The sequence below is a fragment of the Dermochelys coriacea genome, chromosome 4 (genome assembly GCF_009764565.3).
Source record: "Dermochelys coriacea isolate rDerCor1 chromosome 4, rDerCor1.pri.v4, whole genome shotgun sequence".
In the NCBI taxonomy this organism is placed as follows: Eukaryota; Metazoa; Chordata; order Testudines; family Dermochelyidae; genus Dermochelys; species Dermochelys coriacea.
This window is the reverse complement of record NC_050071.1, coordinates 16962922-16968919: the sequence shown is the minus strand read 5'-3', so window position 1 is coordinate 16968919 and position 5998 is coordinate 16962922.

The window sequence follows — 5998 nt, the reverse complement described above, 5'->3', positions numbered from 1 at the left end:
CTTGCAAATGAAAGGGAGGCTGCTGCAGCCGGTCGCCTCCTAGGAAGCGCAGCGAGTGTGGGGACGGGCTAAAGGGCTGGGGGGCCACGTGCGCCCCGCGCCGGTACCCCGGGGATCGGTACCCCGGGAGCTCTGCCCACCTGACCCGGAGACCAACCCCCGCTGCCTGGCGGTGCGGCTCCTCCTTCAACGAGCCTCGGCTTTGCCCCGTCCCGGGCTAACGTGCGTGGGGTGGGGACAGGTGGCCAAGCGCCGCGCGAGAGAATCCCCGCAGGGGGCTGAGGGAGGAACAGCTTCAGGCCGAGCCTTCGAGCCCCTCTCTCTCTTCTGACGCCTTTCTTGGAGCTGAAGCAGGGAAACCCTGCACGCCCCAGTCTGATCCGGACACAGCAGGGCGCGATCCACGCAAAGGGCTTCACGTGCCTCGTTCAGCGAACCTTTCCGCAGTCACCCGGAGGGAAATCATTGCCCCCCCTTCCCCAACTGCCACAATATACTCATTAAGAAAAGGAGGACTTGTGGCACCTTAGAGACTAACAAATTTATGGGAGCATAAGCTTTCCTGAGCTACAGCTCACTTCATCGGATGCATCCGATGCTCACGAAAGCTTATGCTCAACTAAATTTGTTAGTCTCTAAGGTGCCACAAGTCCTCCTTTTCTTTTTGCGAATACAGACTAACACGGCTGCTGCTCTGAAACCTGTCAATATACTCCTTGAACGTGCAATGCTATCCCTTTCAACTCAGCTCCGATTACATTCGGCAAGAGAAACGCAGCCATTGTCAACTGCAATCCTCCCTTCACACATCTGGAAATGAAAACATACAAACAAATCAACTCATGAAAGGAGATAAAGTAGAAAAATCCCCGCCCTTCCAAAGTGTGTATATGCATCTGTTCAGGCTTGGAAAACAAGTATCTTTCTGGTCTGAAGAAGGGAAATATGAAATGATACTGCATTTAGTACATGGGATTTATCACTCAGTATTTTTGCCATTGTCTTCATATTCTCACTCTGTACAATCATACGTTATTAATGTATATGTTGTAGTATATATCTTTCATGTGCCTATTATATAGTGATATAAACGGCAAGCCCATACACACGTATAGGCTAAAATTTTCATCATTGCATAAGAGAGTTAGACACCCATCTTTAATTGATTTTCAGTGAGAGTGGGGTGCCCAACACATTTAAGAGTTTTTAAAATTCTCACCCATTCACTACAATACACGTATGTATGTGTGTATGTAAGGGGACAATCTTAGTAACATCACTACTGTACCATATATATAATATGGGGGCAAGTTAATATACCAAATATATGGTATATTAACGTGCCCCGCTCCTCTTCCTCCTCTCCCTCCACCCACAAACGTGACTAATTACTTTGGATGCCTTCCTTTCTGGGTGGCCAAATCAAAACAAGATCAAAGGACATGATTTTCAAAGGATGGGTAGTCAGTGATTCATTCAAAAAACCTAGACACTTCTGAATATCTCAGATATATGCATATGCAGTAGTATGTTACCTCATGCTTTTCATTTTACATAAGCATGTAATTATCAACATACATTAAAGTAGGGCAATTAAACACACAAAAGTGACAAATGCAAAAGTTAAGGTGTTATGCAGGGGTTTCTTTCTTAAAGAGAAAAAGTATTCCTTGCTTCTGAAACTGAAAAAGACTTGAACTGATTTTAGCTAAAAATTTCAACATACACAATCACATCTAGCTGAGATCAAGCAAGGAAATTTACAGTCTAAAACAGGAGCAAGTGAAAATGTGGGTTAGAATTGAAGTGCCATTTCAGCTTTAATGATAGTCTTTAATTATAGTGTTCTCTGCAGCTGCTGGGAGATATCATGAGAAAACCATTTAAATAAAACTATAAGAGAGTGACATAGTCTGGTTTTAAACCTACACAGGCAAAGTCATTCACAGTTAAAAATGTACTTTGTTGTGCCTTGGTGTGAGATGGCATCTCCAAAGCGTGAGGGATCTTACAGATTCTGGCCTTGATTCTGTTCTTACATCAGCATAGATCAGGAGTGACTCCCCTGTCGTCATAGCGGTATAAAACCAGTATAAGAGAGAGCAGAATCATACCCACTGTGTGTACATCCTAAGCAAAACTGGGTTAGTTAAGGAGGGAAACCCAGCCTGGAATCTCACATTCCTTTTGTGGATTTATTTCAAATCCTTAACTTTCTTGTAAAGCACTGTTTATGGGGTCATTTCTTTTGTTTTTATTTAGTTTTTAAAGATTGCAATAATTAATACAAACCAAGCATGTATGGTAGTTTACACAGTAAACCACAATGTGTCTACTCCACAGTTATTACAATCAAGGATCTAAGAATGTATTTAGGGACCTGAGAAACAGTAGTTACACTGACTCTTTATGGTCTAGTATGTTAGATCCTGAATCAGGCCTTGTTTACACACAGTTCTGAGTCCTGATCATGCAGTTCTGATGTATTTAAACTCCCATTGACTTCAGCTGAAGTTATACATGTGGAAAGCCTACAGGACTGGGCTCAGACTATAATTATGAATTTATTAAAGATGCTACATAAATACAAATTGGGGGTCAAATTCTGCTTGTTTATGAATAGGTCCACTGACATCAGTGGAACAATGTATGTGAGTAAAACCAGCAAGACTGGCTCAATACCTGTGTTTGTACTAATCTGCAACATTTGGAGTTCAAAAAACCAACCAACCAACCAACCTCAACCCCCCATAGACTGAATTTATTAAATAGACAATAAAGTTCCTACGAGTACGAGGCTAAATAGAGAGAGGGGTGTTTTTTCTAGGGGATTCAGTTCAAAAGGAGGAAATTTTAATGTCTTAGGGCCTGATTGTGCAACTCTTACTCAAGCTGAATATAACATAGTCATGCAAGTTACTGGTAATCATCATGAATAAGGGTTGCAGATTTGGGTCCTTAGACTTTTGGGGTCTGGCTGATTCCAGTTTCACAGGTTTAACACCAAAGTATTTTTATTAGTATTATTTCTATTGCAGTAGTGCCTAGGGATCATTATCATGGACCTGGACCCCTTTGTTTGAACAAAAAGACGGTCCCTGCTTCAAAGAGCTTAGAATCCAAACTTAACTGTTGATTTACACCAATGTGAGCTAAGCATCAGGGCCTTGAAGTCTACACAATTTCTGCTGCTATGTTGAGGAGTTGTGAGGATTTGTGGGAGGGCTAGGTTCTTAGCACCTAAAAATGGGTATTGTGCTTACGTTATAAACATCCTGGCAGTTAGAGAGCCTCATAGGACTGACAGGTTCACCCTCTGGGTGCCCATGAAGTGATCTGATAATGAACTTTACAGAAGCAAACCTCACTGGGGAAGGTTATTTGTTTGTTCCCCATCTCAAAATGCCATTGTGTCCATATATCAATGCAGCATATTCATCTTCCGTGAACAATATTCCTAACTATAAGACACATTTCTGTGTTATTGTAACAAAATCCAAACAGCAGATATGCTGGGTTATTTAGGCTTAAATCAAGTCCCATCTGTTTGTATAACCCCGTATGTGTCATTTTTAGGAGGGGAGGGGAAGTGGAAAGAGAGAGAATCCAGCAGTAGACTGGGAAAGCGATACAGCTGGAGGAGGACATGTATGATGAATTTACAGCCTGTCTGTCTTGCATGGTACATCAGTGCTATCAGCACATTTGAAAGGATCATGAAATCAGCATAGTCAAAGTGTGAGTCTGTTGTACTGTTTCTGCTGCTCTGATTAACTGCAAAGAGCACAGGAACCAAGAAAAACTGGATTCAAATGTGTTGGGAATATTAAGACTTTTGAGTACCTACAAAATACATTGAATTGCAGGGTCTTTGTCTAAAATCCCCTTTCATGAGTGCTTGTTGAACTACCCTGTAATCTGGGGGCAAGACGAGTTTTATTTTTCCACGGTTTGCCACATTTTGTATTACTTCCAATTATGGACTGCTGTTAAATTCTAGCAAGATAGCGATAAGGTCAAATTCTGGCTCTCCACACCTCAGCTGTGGGAGGAGTGGAGCTGTATCAAGTGAGAGGAAGGTCCCTGAAATGATTCTAGCTGCACAGGGCAGATGCAAAGTGAGGTCCCTTAAGTTGCCTAGGCAGCTGACCCAGGAGCTGTTCTCACCAGGTTTATGCCAGCAGAGAGTTTTTCCTTCCCCGTCTGTACAAAGGGACTGCTGGATCAAATTTCAGTGGCATTGTGACTATGCAGCCTGCTCTGGTAGCAGCCGTACGGATTTAGTATAGACCGCTGCTTAAAAGCAGTCAGGCCTGGCCCCGTCCACCCCTCTCTACCCCACCTCTGCGGCCTAAGGAACTTTGAGCAAGTGAAAATAACCTTGGGGAAGAGGGCTGTTGTCTGCTCCCTCACTCCCCCCACTACCCCGCTCCTGCTAATTGGTGCCATTGCAGATCACACCAATTTTTTGTGTTGTCGGTGCCTGTTCACTAGGAGCTGGCCTGAGATCACCGACCTGTTTCACATAGGATGTTGCAAAGATGACAATGAGTTCAAGTCACTGCCAGTCTGGACCATATCCAAGCCAGTAATCTAGAGCGGAGAGGTTCCATATCCTACTGCCAATCCCCCGAGACTTCTAGGTCTCACTGGTTGTGCTTAAGTAAATATCTAGTGTAGTGACCTAGTAAGTAAATAAAAATTTGGCAGAAAGAATCTGTGCTTAATTCAAATTATATAACTTAGAATTTGTGATGGTGATTTCGTAACCATACTATTAACTGCAATTTGTTTTATGTGACTGTAAATGTCTGGTTACATTTTACAGAAAATGTTACAGGCTACAATGCCTACATGATTACCCTGTGGATCTTAGTCACAGTAACTCTTACACTGTAAGGATGGGAGTTAGGTGCCCAACTCCCATTGAAAGTCCATTGGAATTGGGAGCCTAACTTCTACTAATGCTTTTGAAAACCTCTTCTAAAATCTTACAAAATAAGGGCTCAGTTTTGTGCTACTGAAATCACTGGGTATTTGCTATTGATTGGGGGGAATTTTCAAAAGCAGCTAGAGGATTTAGGTGCACAAGTCCCATTGACTTATCATTTGAAAGCCAGTGGGACCTGTGCTTCTAAATCTCCTAGGTATTTTTGAAAACTCTTCCCCTTAAATGGGACAGACTCAAACCCTAACATTATTATGTGTGGGGCACAATCATTTTATGTTCAGGGCCAAAATCACCCCACATTGGAGGGAGGTTTCAAAGCAGAAAGAGAGGGTCAAATCCTGAGCCTCCACTATGTCCCCTTTGTGCTGTTCCCACCCCTCTCCCAAGGTGTCACGAGTTGCGTACTCCAAAATGGAGGTATTCAAAATAAGCCTTGACATTTTGGTCTTGGCGAACAGGAGGCAGCCAATCCAAGAGAAGTATCTCAAATCACAGGTTTTGAAGACCATTCTTTCACGAATATACGCCTATTTGTGAATACCAGTTTCAGCACGTTATGGTTTTTAAGGGTATGTCTGCATTGCAGCTGGGAGTGAGCCTCCCAGGCTGGGTAGACAAACATGTGCTAGAGGGACTCAAGGTAGCATGCTAAAAATAGCCACGTGGACGTTGCGGCAAGGATGGCAGCTCGGGCTTTCAAGCCCACCCAAGCCCTTGGTCTGAGCTAGTGCAGCTAGCCCCAGTTTCCAACGGAGCTGCTAGTTTTAGCATGCTAGCTCAAGCCCTGTTAGCACAAGTCTGCCTACCCCAGCTGGGAGGCTAGCGCCAAGTTGCAGTGTAGACGTACCCTAAGTGGCTGGCACAGAGACTAGTTTTCTATCATGTCAGCTGTGGGGTGTGTTTTTTTCTGTCTGTCTTTATTGCTAAGATAAGGCCACATTAAAAAGAGAGAGGGAGAGAGAGATGCATGGAGATTTGGCAACGTGAGGAAATGGGTTCCTTTAAAATCAAACATTTTGGTTTGAATAAATTGTGGTTGGTTGGTTT